This window comes from Sinohyriopsis cumingii, chromosome 15 (genome assembly GCF_028554795.1).
Source record: "Sinohyriopsis cumingii isolate HCF-2022 chromosome 15, ASM2855479v2, whole genome shotgun sequence".
Classification (NCBI taxonomy): Eukaryota; Metazoa; Mollusca; class Bivalvia; order Unionida; family Unionidae; genus Sinohyriopsis; species Sinohyriopsis cumingii.
Window position 1 is genome coordinate 112,452,361 of NC_142975.1, and position 23,800 is coordinate 112,476,160.

Here is a 23,800-nt window from a genome sequence, read left to right on the forward strand (position 1 = left end):
AGGATGTGATGGATCGTAGTAAATGCTGGCTAACACTTTCTCCATTTTTTAATAAGTCACCCATTCTTCGCTGAGTGGTGGTTTGGAAACGGCCTTAGTGTCCGACGTGCCATTAGGAGTATAAAACGGCAATGTAGTGGTGGCCGTGCGGGTAGTAATGGATGACTTTGTCTTATTTTCTTTTTTCATTTCTGGTTTAACCTCTTTTTTCTTCCTGTTGAGGAGTGGGGGAAGGGGTCATCAAGGACTCTGCAATTTTACTAGGGATTGGAGGTGCTGATGGTGTTTGAAAGACTTATCGTGCCTCTTCGTCCTCTGGCATCCGTGGGGCTGAGTCTGATTTGACCGCTGGGGGTAGTGGTGATGAACTTTTCATCATGGTCTCAAAATCTTTCACAGTTGGTAGGGCTGTTTTGTCTAAAGCTTTCTGGTGAAAGAGTTGCAGTCGTTTCAACGGTTGACCATACCTTTGCGATTTTTCCCTTTCTGACAATTCGTGGTATACCTGTGACATCTCCATCAAATGAGGATGGAATTCCATCCATCGTTTGTAAGGTACTAAAGTCAGATTTTGTCCTTCCATCAGCTTCCAAAGGTCACGTCTGAGATCTTTTGACCCCCAGAGATCCCCTTTATCTTCTTGGTCCTTTTTATTTTCCTCACATGAGTCAGTCCTCCCAACATTGTTCACAATACTCCTTTCAGCAAGGGTCCTAACAGTATGGGCAAAACTTTTCCGCGTTGTACCAACATTTTCTTCTTTTGACCGATGGTTATTTTCTTCTTGACCATTTGGCGAAGGAACGTGTCGATGCTTGGCTAAGCATTCTTTCTGATGTGGAGACAAAGGTGTCGTGCCTTTCAAGACATTCAGGCAACATTCACGCACGGCATCGACGACGTCTTTGTAGGATGTTTGAATGATTTGTTTTCGCATGGGTGGAGGGGCTGTGGGCAGGACGGAGAACACGTCTCAATGTTTGGCTAATCGAGGAGGAAGTCCTTTCCTTTTCTTTCCTTTGGGGTTAGAAGAGCTATGGCTTCTGGGGGATGACATCTTTGTTTGTTTCGGAGCACAAAAACACTGATTCCCATTCTTTGCCTCAGGCCTTTTATATACTGTAATGAATTGTCATTGACTGTCTTTACGTCGTGTCAGCTTGATGACACGTATCACGCGTAGTGAAGGGGATCGCAAATGGCTAAATTGGAACGGATCTTGCTTGGAATAATGCAATAAACTCTGTAACATGCCCGATCTCTCTTGGAGTTTGATTTTTGGGGAAGGTGCTTTGTGAGCAGCGCTACTGCAGCTAAAGTAAAAGAAGTGGTCCCCGCTGAAAGAGAAATTCTTGGAGACGCGGGTTTCCATTGTTTCATCAAATGTAGAAGAACGGGTTTCAAATTGGGTTTGGCAGGAAACACCAGCAACGGAGAAGTGGAAGAATCTGAGGCAACTAGAGACACGGTCACCGTCGCTGCAGGTCATGGTTTCCGAATGTAAGGTTCTGTCTTGGTTGAAGTTCCTCTCTTGCTGGTAGATGCTGTTTTCTGGGTGCTTTTCTTTTTTTGGGGGACTTTTCTTTTTTGGGGTTTGTGACCTGGACTTGACACCATTACTGTTTTTCTTCTTCTGGGTCCGTTCGGGGGGTGGGGGGATGGATTTTGAATCCATGAGTAAATAGGTGTGTGGTTTGAGTGGCATCGTCGTACGCATGAGTCAAAGAAGGCGTTCCTAACTGTTTGACTAAGACTTGCATTTGCGACTTATCTCTAGTGCTTTTAAACAAGACCACGTAATGAGCATTGCGACTGATGGGCGATGGGCTTTACTTTGTTGAAACAAATTTTGGGTGATATAACTGACACTGGCATTACCAAGATGCCCTTTGCGTGTAAACGAGTTTAATTTCTTCTTCGTCTTCTCCTAACATGCCGTCGAAGATGACCACATGGGTTCAGACACGATCCCGTCGTCTTCGACAAGAATGCCTTCCACAAACACGATGGAATCGCCTTAGGATTCTCGCAAGAGGATGTACGCCGATTGCCACTCTTTGTAACACCACAGGATCCGTTGAGGTGAACGAACGATCAAATGATGTTTATGTTCGATCAAACGTTTGACAAATTCGGTTTTGCCTGAACCGTTAGGTCCGACAATTAACAAGTTAAAGGAATGGCGAAGAAACAAGGCCTCCCAACTAGCACGATCTAAGTGTTCGTCGATGACTTTGAAAGTGGAGGCATAGAGGTAGCCATAGTGTAAGGAATGTCCTTTTTGACACGAAGACAGACAGGACAAGAGTTTTTGTACTTTTATCAGGACACGTTTATTGCAAGTTAAAATGAAACAACATGAAAGACAAAAATATACAAAAAGCCAAATGGTTAAATACAGTGATAAAATACATATCACAATAATCAAAGGAGAGTATAAATAAGTCACCGTACTATATGTTTTTGGCAACATGTTCGTATTATTCATACAGTCTCTATATTTGGTACAGTCACACAGGTGTCCTCCCGGAATGGCCTTTCGAGAATGTCCGTGATGAATCTTTTTTCCCGTAGAGGTCGAGAAGTATCCAGATGAAAGCGCAAGACCTTTCACAGAATGAGTCTCTCGTGGACATTTAAAGGGACCATTTTCATGTTTTATCTGGTAAGTACTGTGCGTAAAAGGTCCACAAGGTATGGGCTGATAAACGAAATGCCAGAAAGAAAGTCACTAAGACACACACCACCCAACGACTCCAATTCAATGACACGGTTCAAGTAATGAGTATTGGTAATCCTACATCCGTCTGAATACTTTCATTGATTTATCACCACTGATGAAGGCTGTGGCATGGTAGACTTTTTTATCCTTCTTTTTGTCGGAGGCAAAAAGTGTACTTTCTACACAGAGATGATGCCCTCCAGTGGCGAATCTAAATGGTTTAGTCACTAACTTGCACATCACACTCCATTCAAAAGTTTCCTCTTTAACTAAGTTTACATTGTGTAAAAGATTCTAGTAACCCTCTAACTCTTCTTCTGGAATTCATTGCAGCATGTCTACCTGGTAGTAACAAGAATCAGCCACAATAAACCAGTTCTTCTCGCCCACGCCCAGTTTAACAATGTCTGACCACTGGAACGCTTTCATATGAATCAGTCCACTTATATCATTTAGGAACCATTGGTTTAAGCATCGGTGATTTAACAGATGCAATTGTTCTTTGCGTTTCACTTGTATTTTGACCATTTCTTGGTAAATGCGTTCTCTCAACTCCACAGGCATACCACAAATGTTCTCTTGTAAAGTATCCATTCAGTGTCCTCCAAGAATCAGGATTTGCTGGGTCTTGGCCAATAGCGTCGTTTGTATTTGTGACTAAGGTAGTGTCCTCCCATAATCAGTCATTGTTTACTTTGGAAAAGAGCATAGTTTAAAAATGGAGAAGTGATTCTGAGTTTGCGTTTCATTTGCATTTTGACCAACTTTCGGTAAATGCGTTCTCTCATCTCCACAGGCAAACTACGAATGTTCTTTTGCAAAGTATTTATCTAAAGATTACTGAGGTCGTCCAACTAAAGGTAGGTAGTGGCAATTCGGAGACCATCAAGCATGTTCTAGGTAAGCCGAATCTTTCTGCTCCCACTCATGAATGACACACCGCAACAGAAGCACTAGCTACTTCTTCGGGGGTAGGTCCTCCCAGACATTTTGGCCAATTTCTTTGGAACGTTTAAAAACGGCTTTGGAAGTCGCATTAGTCAGGAAACTCATAGGGAACGAATATTTGTGTTTCATAGGTTAATTTCGATGAGGGTACGGTGAAATCCGCAGAAGTTTGCTTAGCGTTGGATGGCATTCGTAGGGTGGTTGACATCCACCATGAAAACCAGTAAAGAGTCCACGACAACGAGTGGCATCGCTTTTGCATCCGTCAGGTTTGACACGCACAGTATCACTTTCTGTGGAAGGTGTAGTGGTAGTAGTAGTCATTTCAACATCGCACTCCACTCCACTTGAGAATCCCTGAACTTGAATGATATCTTTTTTAAAGTATTCATCTTTCTTGCATAGTTTTGGTAGTTACAATGAACTATCGGTCTTCGACGACTTCCCTTTTTATATGCTAACCAATAACAACGTGTCCTTAAGGTAAAGTAAAGAGGTTGGGAAGTCTCTCTCGCTTTTGGAACACGATTTGATATACTTTTTCCAAGGGTCAACAGACGATCTGGTGTGTGGGTAAACGTACAATCGTGTGCGGTTCGTAGGTGGTCACTCTAAAATGTCGATCCTCTCCAGACTGCAAATCTTTTTTCAGCACTCCAAAGTTCACCATTAGACTGATGCGATAATTGAGAGTCAATTCTTTCACTTTGCACTCTGAGCACTTCTCCTTGTTTGTCCCGGTATTAGTAGCCGTACTTTTTGGGACCACTACTAGCAAAACTTAGAATTTTGTGGTCGGGATGCTCGTCTATCCAGGCTCCTAAACTGTCTCCCTCGATGTCAGGGTGACGTCGACCCAAGGGATCGATGTAGATGAAACTGTCCGTGTCAAAGTACTGTTTTAAAGCTTCGTACAATTTTAAGTGAGCATCGGCTGTCAGGTAAGCCGCAATGATGACATTCACGTAAGCCGCAATGATGACATTTCCAAATTCTTCGTCTTCTACAAAGTCCAGTTCTTCTTCGTATTTGACTAAGATCAAGTCCTATAATCGCCTTCCTTCTTTTTTCTCGATGTGGTCTAAATCGATGCCTTCCTGCTCCCAGTATTTCTCTTTGAATTTATTTTGGTCTTCGGGAGTGTGGTACCAGGAACGATAGCCGCTGCCTTCTTGTTTCAGTTTCAAAAATGCATTCATTTAGTCCGCGAAAATGCCTTTCTGAGTCTCGTCACCCTTGTAGTATTTTTCTGTCTTGGGAAAGTGGTAAATTTCGTACACTTCTAACATCTGGTATCCCAAGTCCAGAGTTTTAAACAATTCCACGCTGACCATAGTTCCCGTCAAGCTACCTTCTTCCTGGGCGTGCTGACAGGGCTGGTCTTGATTGCACGTTTCGGCACAAGTACAGCACAATGGCAATGGTGAGGTAAAACGGGATTGAACAAGTCCGTGGGAGACAGGACCTTGCACCTGATTAATCATTTGTATTGTCGAATGTTGTCCAGGTCCATTTGTTCCGTCAGCAATTGCAGGTGCCCTGCTGGAAAGCGACTATATTTGCACACGTAAGGATACAACACGAACACACGTCCAAGTATTTGATTTCTTCTCCTTTCTTCTCGTCGGCGTGGTACAGCAAACAGGTGTCATTCGTCCGTCTTCCGTACAAATTGTCCTGCAGGTTCAGAGGGTCCACCAACTTGTAACTTTCACGATGCGTTTAAACTCGGGATCGGTTTTCAAACAGTGATCGTACTCGTGTTCCCACATTTCCACCACATGGCATCCTTGCTGTCCCAACTTCAAGGGCGCTGACAAGTGGCCTGGTACAAGTCTTTCATGGTTCGTTGTTAAACTTGTACACGATCTGGGGGTTTTCTAAGTCGCAGCTATCCACAGAATACCTTCCGATGGTCTTTTCGCTTCCCGCGTTACGGACATGTTGGATCCATTTGTTTTCCTTCTCGCACAAGTAATGTAGCCAGGGTTTAGCTTTGACCGAGTATTGACGTACTGACGTTTGACAAAGTTCGTCGTTTGAGGGCTTATGACAGCCAGGGTTTTTATGGGCATGAATCGTTGACGGTGCTCCTTGAATAATTTTCAAAAACAACGCCATAAAATTTCGACGTCGGAACGACAATACTTTAACATTTCTTCCTGAAAGTCGGAGGGTCTGAGGTGTGAGAGTGGTACCAAGCGTAGAAAGCTTCTCGTTGTTCGGTACACATGTTGTCGGGGTTGTAGTAGTGAGCCTCAGGCAAATGGGGTAGAACGGTTTGTTGATTGGCTTCGGTATTGAAAAGGTGCTAATTTCTGTCATTCCAAACGTTTTAGGCATTCGACTCATAGGCATGGCCAAGTAACTCATCGAATCTTTAAACTGTAATTCCACTTGCATGTAAATGAGTTTGACTCCATTCAAAGTCACTTTAGGACGTTCCATACTTTGTTCCGTATGGTATCTGAAAAGTAATTGTCCATCGTATCCCGATAAATTGTGAGCCATCACCATGGCAAGGTGATGACAATCTCCGTAACGTTCGATGTCCTCTTGGCTCCATATCTTGTCGAATGGGTCTAAGATGCATAGTGCGAAATCGAACCCCTAAAGATTTTTTTCACGTCTTCCAGGAATCTTGCTGAAGTGAGAGCAATGAATAAAGATAGGCCCTTGGATGCACTTCTCGCACGCTCGATGAGCCACGCAGGATTCACGAATGTAAATGCCAGTCTCTTGCAATGCATTCGAAATCGAAAAAGATGAAATTGCCTTTATTCTGGTCATTGTCTTCCTCTTGATGTTTGGAATGGTACTTTTTAATAAAGCATTCGTGTTCCAATTCCACGATTTGGCGATAAATGTGACATCGTTTCTTTCCTCGACAAACGAGTAACTTGACACTATTGGTACGTATGCCTTGTCCACAAGTAGCGAAAAATCTACAAGCACCTTTCTTCTGTGAACCCTGAGCTTCAAATTTTGCTGGTAACAGGTTGGACTGACAACAGTGCGCTGACAAGCTGAAAAATACACTCGTTCTTGTTCTCGTCAAGATAGAGTTTAGATAGAGTTTAGAGGCCAAACATCCCTCATCCCTCACATTTCTATCCACAATGCTTGTGTTGCTCTCGATTGTTATTACCATAGTCAAATTTCTCACAGTAATAACTGTATCCCTGAAATGGGCAGATACTGGTGATGGCATCGAAATGTTCATCGTGATGATAGACGCAAATGTATTTTCCGTCTTTAAAATCTTTGTCTCGATACAACAGAGGTGCACTCACTTCTTGAAGGTGCACTTTCAAGGTGTAACGTGGAGTCAATACGTCTTGCAATTTTTGGCATTTCAGGAATGCCACATTGTGTGTCTTTGGATATCCACGCTTGCTGTAACAGGAGTTCTGCTTTTCTTCATTGTTTGTCTCGGTTCGATCGATGAATAGTTTTCCAAGCTCTTTTCCATTCTGTCGTGTCGTTCTTGTTGGCATAAGGTTGTACTACGACGATGGCACGGGCTAAACACATCTTGTCTTGAGGGTTGTTAATTTGGACGAGGCTCCTTTTGGAGCTGCGAAGATCGTCAAGTAAAAACCAATTTGCGGTCTGTCCCTTGGGGAAGAGACACGTAGGTCATGAACAGTGTTGCTTTTCCATCGGTGATGTGAAACTTGTTGTTGGATTGTTGCACGTGTTGAATCTTGTATATGACTTTGGAAGGTGTCAGTTCTGCCGGACTGCTAACTCGATTCGAACGGAGGACATCAAACTGTCGTGATGAATGAAAAGTCTCAAGCGATCGTCCTCTTTGGTCTTGCATTGTCGTTTCTGTGTGGTTAACAAAGAATCCCACACTTCAGCGATAAACAGTCTGCTTTTAATAACGGTACATTAGACTTAAAATCTTTAAACTTCACCGTGTATGTGTAAGCCGTAGTTCTAAATTTTCTAGAGGTGTGCTTTTCCGTCACTCGAATGTGGTAGTACTTTTGAGGAGTTAATGGTGGGCCTTCGTTGTGTTTAAACTGTCTGGGTTTTGGATTCTGGCTCACTCATGTCATTTTCAAAATCACTAGCATGAATTTTAGCCAAGACGTCAGATACTGTGCGAGGAGATAAATCTTCATCTTTCGTTCTTCTCCTTTCTCCAGGAAATGATGTGATCGTTTCATCTTGACTGCAAAAAGAAAAATGACTACATGTCCGACCAGTGTCTTCCCTATGTAAAGGGTCAGTGTCTTCCATCCCAATATTCATTTTACTCTCAAACCGACCAGGCCGATGGAAGAACCCACACAGATCGAGCTTATAATCAGGGCTATGTTAGGTGTTATACCAAAGTTTTCTTCAGACACGCCGACGGACTACTCTACCTCCTTTCGAGGTGAAGTCAAGATACTTGCTTTATTTGTAAGAAGAAAGGGCATTGGGCTCCAGAGTGTCCAGATCGTCAAAAAACAGAGCAGGTGTCAGAAGAGATAAAAGTCAAGATATCTGTTACATTGATCTGCAGAATGTCCTAAACACAACAGGAACAAGAGCAAGAGAGGGGTTCAGAACAGGACGAAAAGGTACCTTCCATACAGGAGGAACCCAGACAAGTACAGAAACAGAAAAAAGAAAAGAAAAGAAGACGAGGAGAAAGTGAGGAAGAAAAGGAAAAATATGTGAAAGTGAAGAAATTCGAAAAAGATAAAGTGAATAAACATACAGAAGTCTATGAACTTTAAAGAGTTATGTTGTAAATTGGATTGAAAAATTTGTAACAGAATAGAACAGACAGAAAACGTAAGTGTCTCTTGGTTTTGATGTTTTAGAATATAGACATACACTCACACACTCACTCACACACGTACATCATGTACAAAAAATAAATTTTGAGTTTTAATTGACTTTTGTCAAAATGAATGATATCTCTTTCGGAGAGAGGTGAGTGGCTATGAAAAGCACCGTTGGGTGTTTGTTTTTTAAAAAAAAATCAGGAACGGAAAGCAATCAGGGTTGTAGTCATTAAACACAATAATCGAAGAAAGAGCTGAAATAATATAAACTTCAAAATGTTGTAATGCCAATATCAAAGCCAAACATTGCTTCTCGATTGCTGAGTAATTTCTTTGGTGTTTATTTAATTTCTTCGAAAAATAGCACACTCGAAGATCAACACCATTTTCGTCTTCAATACTGCTCTAACCCCAACATCACTTGCACCATCAGAAAGTTTACATAATAGGCTAACATTTGGAGCTGTAAGAACTGGCGCGCTTTTAAGTACGGCTTTTAACTTACCAAAATTCTCATGACATTTTTCAGTATAAAGAAACTTATTTTTCTTGCTCAATAAATTTGTCAAGGGTACAGCAATTAGGAAAATATTGGAACAAAAATACATCCTAGACAGTATCAGTTTATATTGATAAAGTCCATCTGGAGTCACGAATGTGGAAATTTCCATTCCTCTTTCCGTTAGTGGAATTCGCCGAGATTCTTTCAGGTCAAATTTGGTGAAGTACTTGGCATTTCCGATCTTGTCAATACAGTCACCGGTTCTTGGTAGTGGAAATGAATCTGCTTTAGTCACACTGTTCACCTTCCTATAATCAGTGCACATACGGAATGTTTTATCTTGTTTTGGAACAAGTATACATGGTCAATTCCAGTCTCTTTTAATGGGCTCTCTAAAACCATTCTCCAGTAAATACTGAATTTCTTTTTTCAAGTATTCCTGTTAGAGAGGGTTTATCCTGTACGGGTGTTGTTTCACACGTTTGTAACTTACAATTTCAATGTCATAGAAAATTGTATTTGTTTTAGTAGGAACATCTGGAAATGAGTACACATATTCAAATAGTAACTGTTTAAGTTCATTTCTTTATTGCTGTTGCAAATGTGAAAATTTCTGATCCAGATTTTTCATAATAAATGGATTCCGACGGTTTGTCACTCCTAGATTACTCCAATCCAATGATATTCCTTCACTTATATCTTCACTGAGTAGGTCAGGTACAACCAAATTAATTGCATGTTTAACATGGCTATCTCTCTCAATATAATTGCACTCCTATAATAAATTTAGATACCAGAAGCATTAATATTATAATTTAACTCATTCATTTTCTTCTTAACTTTGTAATGGCCGTAATACCTAAGCTGAAGAAAAGTTTGAAGAATGAGCAGGAGAGACAGAACTCTCTTACCAGACTCAAACGTTCTCTCCATTTTAGTTCTGTCAAACCATAATTTCACTTTTGACTTGAACTGCTGAATGCTAAGTTCAGGCATAATTGGTTAGAAAGTACCAGACCTACAATTTAACCCTTGATCCAATTGGACTGATTTGTGAATGCCAAAATGAGTATATAAAAATGCTTTGTCGAAGCTTTTGCTATTGTTTAAGATTTAATATTCCTTAAAGGAATTGCCTCTGGGAATCTTGTTGACACACATAATGGTCAACAAGTATTGGTTACCTGACTTGATCTTAGGTAAGTGACCAACACAATCTACCATAATTCTGCTAAATGGTTTGTCAAATGCAGGGATAGGTTGCAGATGTATCTTCTGTTTGGGTGTTCCTACCATTTGACAAGTATGACAAGATCTACAGTATTTACAAACATCACTTTTGATTTTTGGACAATACAAGTGAGTTAAGATCTTGTGATAAGTCTCCGTAAATGACCAGCCGAAGGAGTTTCCTGGGCCAGACTAAGTATTGTAATGGGAAGGAAATCTAGCCTCTATTTTTGTTTATGACAGTTACAAATCAATTTCATTCGTCGCAAAGCCTTCGGTGGTAAAGCAACATGAGTGGTAGTACTAATACTAGTGTCTCTACTTCGTAGACGGGGTTACGACATCGTAGCTAGGTGGGTGGGTGTTGTCAACATTGATGGACAATATTAATTTATTCATTAATACCTACTGTTATTCAATACCAAACGACGATTGGTATGATTCTCTGGTATTTTTCATATTCTCACATAAATTGTTAATAAATCATTCATTTAACTCTTTCATTTCACGATGTTATTATGCCAGAAATGCATGTAAAACTTTCCTAGTATTAGCCTCGTTTCCAATTTTAGGCACATTCGGAGTACTCCCGTCATTATCTCGCCTAATATTTAGGGTCGGTTAAGACATCACTAATTTTTAAAGCTGAAACATTTATTACAGCTGCAAATTATGACCACTGAGGAATAAATTAGTTGTATTCACACTTTACTAACACTCTGGGTTATATAGGTTTTCAATTACAATTTTTAATTTAGGTGTAGTTTTGTTGCTATCGGTAGCAGAGTACGGTTGCCCCTGCAAGCGGACATATAACACAATTAATTTTACTATATGTTCTCTACATTTGTTTCTCAGTACTGACATTTCCACTGTGTGACAATCAATACAAATAATATGTTAATCTAAAATACCTCCAAAGATGACTTCACGGTGAAGTTCTCGTCAAAGGTTGACCTGCTCTTTTTTTAGATGCTGGACTGTCAATATAGCAGCATGTAAACATAACACAGATTTCACTTCCGGATCATCACCAAGGCTTTATTACTCAATGCGCACTGTCGCCGAAATACACACAGACAACAATACCCTGAGCTCATATTCTCAAGAATAAACAATTACCTTTGAATCCCTACCAAAAAAGCATAAATAAAACTCTTCTATCATCACCAAAATGAGAGATGGTAAAATGTTCTAAAAATAGACTAGAATTACATTTGTGGGTACCGAACTAGAAGTATTAATTGTGACCCGATTCCTGACAATGTTAGACAATTTTACCTCCATGGACAAAACTTCCATCCGTGATCAAATTAATGTCTCTTAAATACTGCTGCAAAGTTTTAAGGAATTTCATCCATGAATAGGACAGTTACAGGCTTTTAGCTGACACCACTGTAACACAAGCACAAGCCAATTCCAAATGGCCGAATTTCAAAAATGCACAAAACTTAAAGTTTAATTATGATTTTGCTAATTAAGATAAACACTTCAAATAAACAGTAATTAGTTTTTAGTTCTAACACCAATCTGGAAATTACTAGAAATTAAACTTGACTGTTTAACTTTCTTAGAAAATTCTATTTTAAACATTAATACATATTTTGATATGAACATTTAAATTTAACTTAAATTTTAATGAAAATTTAAAATCTGAAGTTGACAAATTTTGTTTTATAACAAACGTCCCTCCATTCCTTTGTCATAAACATCAATGGTTTTCCTTATCAGGTGTGAAACAATTAAACCAGAGCTTGTCAATGAAAGGTAACGACTGAAATCTGGTAGCATCTAAATACGCAAAGCTAGGTCTAACCATGTACATGACATCATTTCCACCCATGAAAGGGAGCAGTCTTCAGATGTTAGGCTTCCAGTAGTATTGAAGAGTTGGTGAAGTTCTCTGAAACCAAGCTAGCATGCCTTCTCCTAGTTATATAGGTGAGAGAGAGAGAGAATAATTCTTGTATTTTACATGCAGTTATTGTAACTGAAACCATGAAAGGGTACAATAAGAGGAAGACAACTTTTTTAAAACCTGGATATATTCCACATAACAAAGGAGGCACATATCTGACTGATCATACTCTACCAAGTTCCAGTGCTGCATCTGTTCCAGTGACCAGAAGAATTGATGCAGACAAGTTATCTCTCATAGCAGTGACAAAGCCGACAAATGGGGGTCTCAAGTCAGTTCAGGGACCAGACTGTAATGGCACGCCTGGGTCTGCAAAAAGTCTACGACCATCATCCAAAGCAAAACTGGACCTGAAAGAGACAAATTTGACTGAGCACGATGGGACACGTATGATCTGTATGCAAAAAAATGTTGAAATGTGGAATGATATAATTCATCGCCATGGTAACCAAGTCAACTTATGTGGCAGACCAGAGTTCCAAATTGCTAATGAAACAAAATGGGGACTTGCATGGAAGCATACTATGATGTGTAAAAACTGCAGCTTTAAGTCACCAGAGTATAAGTTGCATGAGGAGATAAAAACAAATAAACCTGGCACAAATCCTGCCGCTGTAAATATGATGTTTCAAGCTGGACTACAAGATACACCAATGGGCAACACCAGGGCTAGATACTTGCTTGGGGACACTGACATTCCGCCACCTAGCAGAACATCTATGCAAAGGGCCTTCAAACTTGTAGGCAAAGCAATGTGGAGCTCAATGAAATATACATGACAGACAAGCTGAAACTAGTCAGACAAGTTAATGTTATGCGTGGTGTCCAGCATCCTGAGCAAATAAATGTTGCTTTTGATGCAAGATACAATGCCATTAGCTTTGGACATGAAAAGAACCTGGTCAAAGTTCATCACAAGCTGTTGGAATTGCCTGCAAAACTGTTACAGAGAAGCAATACATTGGCGGGACTACAGTAGAAAACAAGCTGTGTTGGACTGGAGCATGGCTGAAGGGGAAAGGTTTTGATGTGCAATGTCAGGAGGCCATGTTGACTGCATAGCAAATCTGTCACCAGTTGCACCACATTCAGAGTATGAAATGGCAAGAGAAATGGGAAACAGGTTTGTGCTGCAAGAGATTCTCAACTGACATGCAACAACAGATGGAGATGCACAGGCTACTGCTGGCTTCCAAAATGCTTACACCATTCGTGCGTCTAATATGGAAAGTAGAAAGACTGTCGGATCACATCCATTTGGGTCGTTTACAGTTCAAACGGTGTAATTCTGCAATATTTTGTGAAAACATGTTTCCAGGAATAAGAACAAGAGAAGGAAAAAGGCTCAAACAGAAAATTGTCAGCCAAGTTTTTAAAGCACGTTGCGGTCTAATTTTCAAGCAAATGATGGAGGACAATAGTGGTGATATTACAAAAATTAAATGTCAACTTCCCCAAGTACTGAATGCCACTCTACGCTGTTATTCAGGGGACTGCCCAAAATGCCGGCATTATTCAAAGGTCTGTGGGGGAGGACGTACTAACAGCTGGTGGATGCGATCAGCATACCTGGGCCCTCATCAAGTGACTCATCTCAACATGACAGAAAATGATAAGAATATCCTGCTAGAAGTTCTGAAAATGAAACTCTCCTGTGATGTTGTAGAAAGACTGCGACTGAGCACAAACACACATAAATGTGAGGCGGTGAACAGATAAATCAGTGTTTTATTACCTAAAAATGTGAACTATTCCAGAAACTTTGAGGCAAGAGTGCATTCAACAATACATAGACTCAATAACAGTCTGGGATCATCACTGAAATTAAAGTGACACACTTGGGAGATAAACTTTCAACAAGGACTCTGAGATCACTGGAGACAATGGATAAAGACTGCACTTACCATCAGTTGCATCAAAAGCATCCACAAACCAGGAAACGTATTCTAGCAAGACTAGGAAATATGATACAGGCCCATCTGAGGTACAGGACACAGCAAGGCAATAGGAAGTCTGACTACTGCAAAGGACTGCTAGACATCAAGGGCGATCACTCCGATGCAAAGGTTTAGCAGGAGCCAATGGACACTGCAGACAGAGAAAGTTATCTTAATTCCATGTGTAAAATGAAAGTGCTCAAAAACACCATGAAGAATACATTGTACAGGAGGGAAAACTGTAGTGGGGAAATCCGTAGGTAACACAATGCATGTTATGTGCAGTTGTGTTACTTACTACCACCTGAGGAGACCTATGGAGAGGTCGAAACAGTTTTCTCTGAATACGAAGACAATAACTCAGATGGTATGCACTTCATAATTTATATTAATAAGATTCTTAACTGTCGGATATTTTTAAATTATCTTTATAAAGTTTTTCTAACGGATATTTTCATATCGTATAAATAAAAATGCACTTAATTATTAATGATATCATTATTTGACATGATCGCTCATTAATATTTTACAGAGAGAGAGAGAGAGAGAGAGAGTTAGTTTAATACTGGACTGTGTACCTAATAAAGAAAACAAAAGAGCGATTTGATTGTAACACCCACCGAGATTTAGCACAATGCGGAAAGGTATAACTATGCCTATTACACATGGTAATGACTGGTTTCTATGACGTGATGTAATAGACATGAAATCAGACTGTTAATCCACATGTATTTACCCTAGATATTACTTAATTTAATTTATGTTACTGAACTTTCCATTGTGTCCTCATCCAAATAAATCAAATTAGTATTCCAGGACAAATTTACGGTGATGTTCTCGCAATAAATTTTCTTGCATTTATGGAGAGGCTGGATTGTAAACAAACCGAAGTGCCAAGAGTGATACATTAACTTCAGGAACAGCATTGGTGCCAGCTTACTCTGCATTTTGGCCTAAATGCATACACGGAACTACTTCGTAGCTCTCTTATTCTAAAGCATAAATTATCTCCATTAAATCAGTACCAAGAATGACTAAATATAAGCCACATAACACTACTCTCTCTCTCTCTCTCTCTCTCTCACATGCACACACACCTCTAAAAAATAGGGACTACATTCGTGGGTGCTACCCCGTCAGTCTTAACAATGCAATGGGTCCAATCAGTGAACTACCTAATAATTTCTGAATCACTTTCCTATAGGCATGCTCAATCAACTCTGCGCCTTGTTCTTGGACAGTAAAGACAAGTTTACCTATCAGTTCTATTAAGTCCATGCTTTTAATTAATGTGGTTTTAATAATAGATTTTATCAGATACATCTAGTCACTGCGTGTAACTTTAGTGTCACGTTTACTGAGATTGCGATAATTTATCAACCGCTCTTTTACGATACTGCAGATAACTCTTCGTTTAGAAGATCGAAAAGTGGGCCGAGTTGAAAAGGACTTGACATTCTGTCCGTTCCTAATATAGAATATATAGACAATAATACGTACATAAAATGTGTTAAGTAAACAAAATTCAAGCGCAACTTAAGGCCCTTTTAGATCAAGTGGTTTTCTATCATTTAGAGAGATTTCAGACTGCATGTGCATTTAATGGTTCGCTTGATTTGACAAATACATAATCTCTCACGGACACACAAACACATTCTTGTAAAACCTACAAAACGGGGAAATATGACTTTTACCAACAAAACGGAGGCATTTTTATTTTAACACATTTTGAGTGATGAATATGCATTTGATAAATAGATGTCATTTCTAATTGATTTGTGGTTGATTTACAAGAAACACTGTATGAGAATCTTTACCATTAGAAGTGGGACACACACACACACACACACACACACACACACACATATATATATATATATATATATATATATATATATATATATATAGAGAGAGAGAGAGAGAGAGAGAGAGAGAGAGAGAGAATTGCAAATATACACCAAAGAGAACGGAAAGTGTTATCCTTGGATTCTACAGGAGAAGGCTTGATAGCACGAGACAGTTATTATTTAATACAAATACTGCTATCATACATAAAGTCAATAACATGAATGAGAACATTATTTGTATTTAACATTAATTCTGCCTAGTATTATCAAGCACTCTCGTGTAAAATCCTCGGATATCACTTTCCTTTCTGTTTGGTGTATATTTGTAAAACTATACAAATTATCCTATATATCTTTATTTCTTTTATAGGGATCGGGAATGACTGTGTATATAGATGATTATTAAATACTTGGTCGGCATGCATGTGTGAAAGTTTATTTAAAACAAGGTTAATTTTTTGTTCTAATTATTACGCACAAAAGAGCAATATTTAAATTCCTATTTTTTAAAACTGTTTATTAATCCACTGAATCAATTTTGATAATGTCTTCTTTAATCTATTTTGCCTCTCAGACAATTTTAAATGCTGAGCGACCGGATGTATGATCTGTTTCCAAGTAAGCGAACTTCAAATGTTTTGTGCGAACGTGATGCTTGCAGTGCCTTCCATGGCAACCATTAGGTTCTAATAGTAACAGAGCGTATAACTTTGTTCCACTTATTTATTACTACTAAACTAATTGAAGGGTTTTAGTTATCATTTTGCACACTAAGGACAATTTATATCATATTGATATTGACTGTCATGTGTACCTTAGATACAACCAGTGCATCATCCATCCAGGATGGAGATCAAACCTGCAAATCATGAAATATTTGAGCCTTTTACCTTTTGATTTTTGTCCGCGAATCACAAATTACTTTAGACTGACATGGTCTGAATTGATTCAAAGTGAAATGATCTCTATGCCAGACAGGTGAGCGATATAATGCAAATAATTTATTAAAGAATTCAATTAAGAAACATACTTGTACTCAACAAACACAGTTATAGCTTTTATGTTAGCCATTGCTGAATATTTAATGCACCTTTTGAGGGATATTTAATCTAAATAAATCCGAGTAAGGAGATGCGTTGGCTCATTGACTAGCTTGTGCCGGATTCACGACCGGAAGCTTGCTTGTTCAAATTCAATACTCAGATCAATCTGCGTCGGCAACCATGATCTGTTCTTGGTCTAGGAAAAATGCTCCAATTGTTTCTATGCTCATTAATATTAACGTGTTGCTTTGCCATAAACAAAATATCAAACCAATCTACGAATGTTGTTTGTTTTTTCCGTCTCAGCATTGAACGTGTTATTAATTCAGGAAACTCGAGCCGTTTTTGGTCAAGTTGTACTTATTTCAACATTTATTTTCTCATATTATAAATGTAAGTAAGTTTGCTAAAGTAAATGATTCCTTAATGGCTCGTAATTTAAATGGTACGGCTTAAGATGAAGTTTTCGACCTTGATTAGGGGTTTCGTCCCATAAATTGCCAGTCCTCAGTCTTAAAAAGAAACGAATTAAAAGTTCTTTTCTTTCGGATATCATATCAGTAGTTAAGTGGGGCACCCTAGCGACAATGGGAATTAGCATTACAGAGACCCCTGGGCAACTCTAGCGACAATGGAAATTTAACATGGAGAAAAATCGTGGGCAAATCTAGCGACAAGGGGAATTTAACATAGAGTTTGGGTCTGTCTAGGGACAAGGGAAATTAACATGGGGAATAGAGTTTGGGCTTGTCTAGGGACAAGGGGAATTGAACATGGGATTTTTTTTTTTTTTTAAAAAGTTTTTTTAAATTTAAATTTAAATTTAAATTTAAAAAAGGGGTAGGCAATTGAAAGGCTATCTCTTTTCGAGAAATATGGCTGGCCCTGAAAAGGGCTTTTGGGTTTATGTTAATGTATTCATTAACATAAAGGGCACCGCATTGGTCTTCTTCTTGTTCTTAGGCTGCGTCTCACTGTTGGTCCGTAAATCAGCACTCTTTTCAGGCATCCTTGTCTTTCAACGTAGATCCTACGTATTCACAGACTTGTGTTTGTCCTGTGGACAACGGTCCACTTGGATCGGACATACATGAGCAAGTCTGTCCGAAACATCATGGAAGACACAAGGGTGGATGACTCAACTGTGGTCCACATCTTGAAGAGACGAGAACAGGTGAATCAATGTAGTGAACTGCGCTTATTTATAGGCAGAGGTAGGATTGAAACGGATTGAGTTCATTCACCAATCCGAACACGCGTTACAAAATTCAGTCAGCTCGCATCCAATCCGAAGAGAGCAGTTTGTGACGTCACGTAGTCTATATAGATTCGCTAGCGCTTGTGTGCAGTCAATCTATGCGACAGTGATTCAACATGACGGAAACTCAGAAAACGATCCATTGGGGTGCACCAGCAGGGGAGACTGCCCAAGGGAACCCGGACTTACTTTCAGAAGAGGTACATTGGGATTTTGTGGATTTTCTTACCTCGCAAGAATTTGTTCCGGAACCTTCGTTACCTTCTTCATTACCGCGAGTGGAGAATTTTAGACAGAGACAGAAAGAAGAATTGGAGAAATTTATACAACGACAAAAGGAAGCGGAACAAGCTTTTCTCCTACAGCAGCAGCAGCAGCAAGAAGAAGAAGAGGTAAGAAAAAAACAACAGCAACAACAGCAAGAAGAAGTAGCAGCAAAGAAACAAGAGGGTGAAAATCAAGCGGTCACGGTACTGTTGGACATTTTAGCGGAGTTAAGAAGTCTGAAACAAATGTATCAGACTTCTTTATCACGACCGAAGAGAATACGACCTTCCCGAGCTAAACACGTCAACCCTGTGACTAAGCCTGCCGTCCCACCCTTAGTGATTTCAACCCAATCATCATCATCATCAACATTACGCAGTTCAGAAGTAGGCCTTGGCCGTGGCAAAGGCTTAAGGCAGTTAAAGTTGATTGGTTAAACTCACCCCTACACCAAAAAAGGCCCTTTTCAGGGCCACCCACATTTCTCGAAAAGAAATACAATTTCAATTGCCAATAACTCAAAAATGAACCCCACCCATTTTACCCTTATAGTACGTGTCTGTGTATGAGTACGTGAGTGTAGCTTCTTATTTTAAAATCAAAACTCAAAGACACTTACCTTATATCATTAATTTATTCTTTTCTCCATTTTTTACAATCCAATTCACAATTCACAACACAACACTTTAATAAAAAGTTCATTGACTTCTTCTTTCTCCTTGTTTAGTCTCTCTGTTTTTTGAATTTCTTCACCGTTTTTCCTCATTTTCTTCCCTTCTTCTTTTCTTCTCCTGTTTCTTTGCCTCTTGTAAATAGAATTGTCTTCTTTCTTCCTCTTCTTCCTCTGAAGAATCCCTCTCTTCTTCCTCTGAAGAATCCCTCTCTTCTTCTGAAGAATCCTTCTTTTCTTCTGACTCCTCTTGTTTCTTTTTTGGGCAATCTGGAGACCAATGTCCTTTTTCTTTACAATAATAACAGGTATCTTGACTTCTGTCTTTTTTAGCCCCTGTTTTTTTTTTTTTTTGACGGTCTGGACACTCTGAAGACCAATGCCCTTTCTTCTGACAGATATAGCAAGTATCCTGACTTTTATCTCGAAAGGAAGGAGAGTAGTCCGTCGGCTGGTCTGAAGAGAATTTTCTAATGACCCCTCGCAAAGCTCTGACGAAACGTTCGATTTGGTTAGTCTCTTCCATCGTTGTGCTCGGTTTGAGAGTGAAATGAATAGTGAAAGGACAAGACACACACCCTTTTATATACGCTGGTCTGCCAGGACTATAAATTAGTTTATGGTGTTTACACTTGAGTCATTTGACGTTTTGCACTCAAGATGAAACGATCCCATTCATTCGAGAAGAGAGAAGAAAGTAAGAGGCAGAAACGTGATCTATCGCCTCGTACCAGAGCTGAAATCTTGGCACAAATTCATGCCAGTGATTTTGAAGAGGACATGAGTGAACCAGAATTTGAAACCTCTAAACCAAGTTCGTCACCCTTAGTCAACCCTGAAAAATACTATTCCATTCGAGAGACGGAAAAGCGCTCCTCTAGAAAATTTAGAACCACGGCTTACACCTACACGGTGAAGTTTAAAGATTTCAAGGCCGACGTACCCTTGGAGAAAGCAGAAGGGTTTATCACCGAGATGTGGGATTCTTTGCTCACCGCACTCAAGCGACAATGTCAACCCAAAGAAGACGATCGCTTGACACTATCCATAGATCACGACGGTTTGAAATCCCCTGTTTGGATCGAGTTTAGAAGACCCGCAGAACTAACCCCTTCCAAAATCATGGACAAGATTCAACGCGTACAACAATCTAATGACCAGTTTGACATCACCGATGGTAAAGCCACACTGAAAATGGCCCACGTCTCTCTTCCTCAAGGGACAGGACGCAAAAAGATGTTATTGGTGGACGACCTTCGCAACACCAAAACAGGTCTCGTCCGAATTAACAACCCTCAAGACCAGATGTGTTTAGCCCGTGCCATCGTGGTGGGACGAACCTATGCCAACAAGAACGACACGGTAGAATGGAAAAGAACCTGGAAAACTATTCAACGATCCGATCGAGCCAAACAACGAAATGAAGCAGAACTCCTGTTACAACAAGCCGGACTGTCCAAAGACACACCCTGTGGCATTCCTGAGATGCAAAAATTGCAAGATGCCCTAGCTCCACGATACACCTTGAAAGTGCACCCTCAAGAAATGCGCGGGCCTCTGTTGTTTCGAGACCAACATTTTAAGGACGGAAAATACATTCATGTCTATTATCACGATGAACATTTCGATACCATTACCAGTATCACCGGATTCCTGGGATACAGTTATTATTGTGAGAAATGTGATTATGGTTTTAACAATCGAGAGCAACACAAACATTGTGGATGGAAATGCTCAGGATGTTTGGCCTCTCCACCCTGTCTGAGCGAAGAACCAGTGCCTTGTTCAACTTGTCTGCGCACGTTTGTCAGCCCTACCTGTTACCAACAACATTTGAAAACACAAGGTTCACAGCAGAAATGTGCTTGTCAGCTGCTGAGATTGTGCCCTACGTGTGGACAAGGCATACTTACCAATAATGCCAAGGCACACGTATGTTCAGGAAAGAAAAAATGTCACATTTGTCACCACATCGTGGACTTGGAAAACCAATGTTACGTGCAAAAATACCAACCCCCACCAGAGAAAGAGGACGGTCAGAAGAAGAAGGCAATTTCATCTTTTTTGATTTCGAATGCATGCAAGAGACCGGTATTCACATTCCTAATTTCTGCGTAGCTCATCGAGCGTGCGAGAAGTGCATTCAAGAACCTATCTTCAGTCATTGCCCTCACTGCAGCAAAATTCCCGGAGGGCGTGAAAAAATCTTTCGAGGACCGAACACGTTAGCCGATTTTGCCCAATGGGTCTTAGACCCCATCGACAAGACGTGGAGCCAAGAGGACATCGAACGTTACGGAGATTGTCATCGTCATGCCACAGTGATGGCTCACAATTTCTCCGGATACGATGGACAGTTTCTTTTGAGGTACTATACGGAACATGGCACCGAACGTCCTAAAGTGACTTTGAACGTAGCCAGAATCATTTTCATGCAAGTGGGACAAGTACAGTTTAAAGATTCGATGAGCTATTTGGCCATGCCTTTGAGCCGAATGCCTAAAACGTTTGGAATGACAGAAATGGCTAAAGGGTACTTTCCACACTTTTTCAATACGGAAGCCAATCAACACGCCGTTCTACCCCATTTACCTGAGGCTCACTATTACGACCCCGACAACATGCGTACCGAACAACGAGAAGCTTTCTACGCTTGGTACCAGGCTCACGCCTCGGACCCTTTCGACTTTCAGGAAGAAATGCTAAAGTATTGTCGTTCCGACGTGGACATTTTACGACGTTGCTGTGGAAAATTTCGAGAACTGTTCATGGAACACGGAGGGGTCGATCCTTTGAAAGAAGCTTGCACCATTGCCAAAGCGTGTTTCTTAGTGTATCGACAACGATTCATGCCTGAAAACACCGTGGCTGTCATCAGCCCTCAAACGACCCACTATGTCAAACGTCAATACTCGGTCAAAGCCCTACGTTGGTTACATTACTTGTGCGACAAGGAAGACAAATGGATTTAGCATGCCCGCAACGGAGGAGGCGAAAAGACCATCGGAACGTATTCGGTCGATGGCTGGGACTTAGAAAACCCCAAGATCGTGTACGAGTTTAACGGTTGCTTATTTCACGGATGTCCCGTCTGTTACCCTGACCGTAGCACTAAAAATCAGTTTTTACAACGAACCATGGAAGACTTGTACCAGGACACTTGTCAGCGACGCCTAAAGTTAGAACAGCAAGGATACCAAGTGGTGGAAATGTGGGAACACGAGTACGATCACCGTATGAAAACCGATCCCGAGTTTAAACGCCTCGTGGAAAGTTACCAGTTCATGGACCCGCTGAACCCGAGGGATAGTTTGTACAGAGGAAGGACTAATGCCACCTGTTTGCTGTACCAAGCCGACGAAGAGAAAGGAGAAGAAATCAAATACTTGGACGTGTGTTCGCTGTATCCCTACGTGTGCAAATATTGTCGCTTTCCTGTAGGGCACCCACAATTGCTGACGGAACACATCGACCTGAAAAACATTCGACAATACGAAGGCTTAATCAAGTGCAAAGTTTTGCCTCCCACGAACCTATACCATCCCGTCTTACCTCACCATTATCAAGGCAAACTGATGTTTCCCTTGTGCCGTACTTGTGCCGAAACGTGCAACCAAGACCAACCTTGTCAGCACAGCCAGGAAGAACGGGCCTTGACGGGAACCTGGGTTAGCGTAGAATTGTTCAAAGCTCTGGACATGGGATACCAACTGTTAGAAGTGTACGAAATTTTTCACTTTCCCAAGACACAACAATACCACAAGGGTGACCCCACGCAGAAAGGCATTTTCGCTGACTACGTGGATGCCTTTTTGAAACTGAAGCAAGAAGCCAGCGGCTATCCTTCCTGGTGTCACACTCCCGAAGACCAAATAAAATTCAAAGAGAAATACTATGAACAAGAAGGCATCACTTTAGACCACATCGAGAAAAACGAAGGCAGGCGATCTTTTGCCAAAGTGATGTTAAATTGCTTGTGGGGTAAAATGGCACAACGACCGTGTTTACCCAAGACGGAATATTTGACAGAGCCTTCCCGCTACTTCCAGATGATTCACGACAAAACCAAATACATGAAACACGTGGACGTCGTTCGAGAGGATTTGATCTTGGTCAATTACAAAGAAGATCTGGACTTTGTACAAGACGACCCTTTTGGAAATGTCATCATTGACAGCCCATGCTCGCTTAAAATTGTACGAAGCTTTAGAACTGTTAGGAGAACGCGTCCTGTACTTTGACACGGACAGTTGCATTTACATCCATCACCCAATTCAACATCACCCTGACATCGAAGGAGACCGTTTAGGAGCCTGGACAGACGAGCATCCCGACGACAAGATTCTAAGTTTCGTCAGTGGTGGCCCCAAAAATTACGGCTACGAATACCGGGACAAGCAAGGAGAAGTGCACACGACGTGCAAAGTGAAAGGACTGACTCTGAATCATCGTACCAGTCGAGTGGTCAACTTTGGGGTATTGAAAGAAGCCTTGCAATCGGGAGAGGATGGAAACTTTAAAGTGACCACTCACCAACCGAACAAGATTGTACGTTTACCCACTCACCACATCGTCAGTCGGCCCCTGGAAAAAGTCTATCAGATCGTCTACCAGAAGCGAGTGCGACTTCCCAATCACTTTACGTTGCCGTACGGTCACGTCGGTATTGGT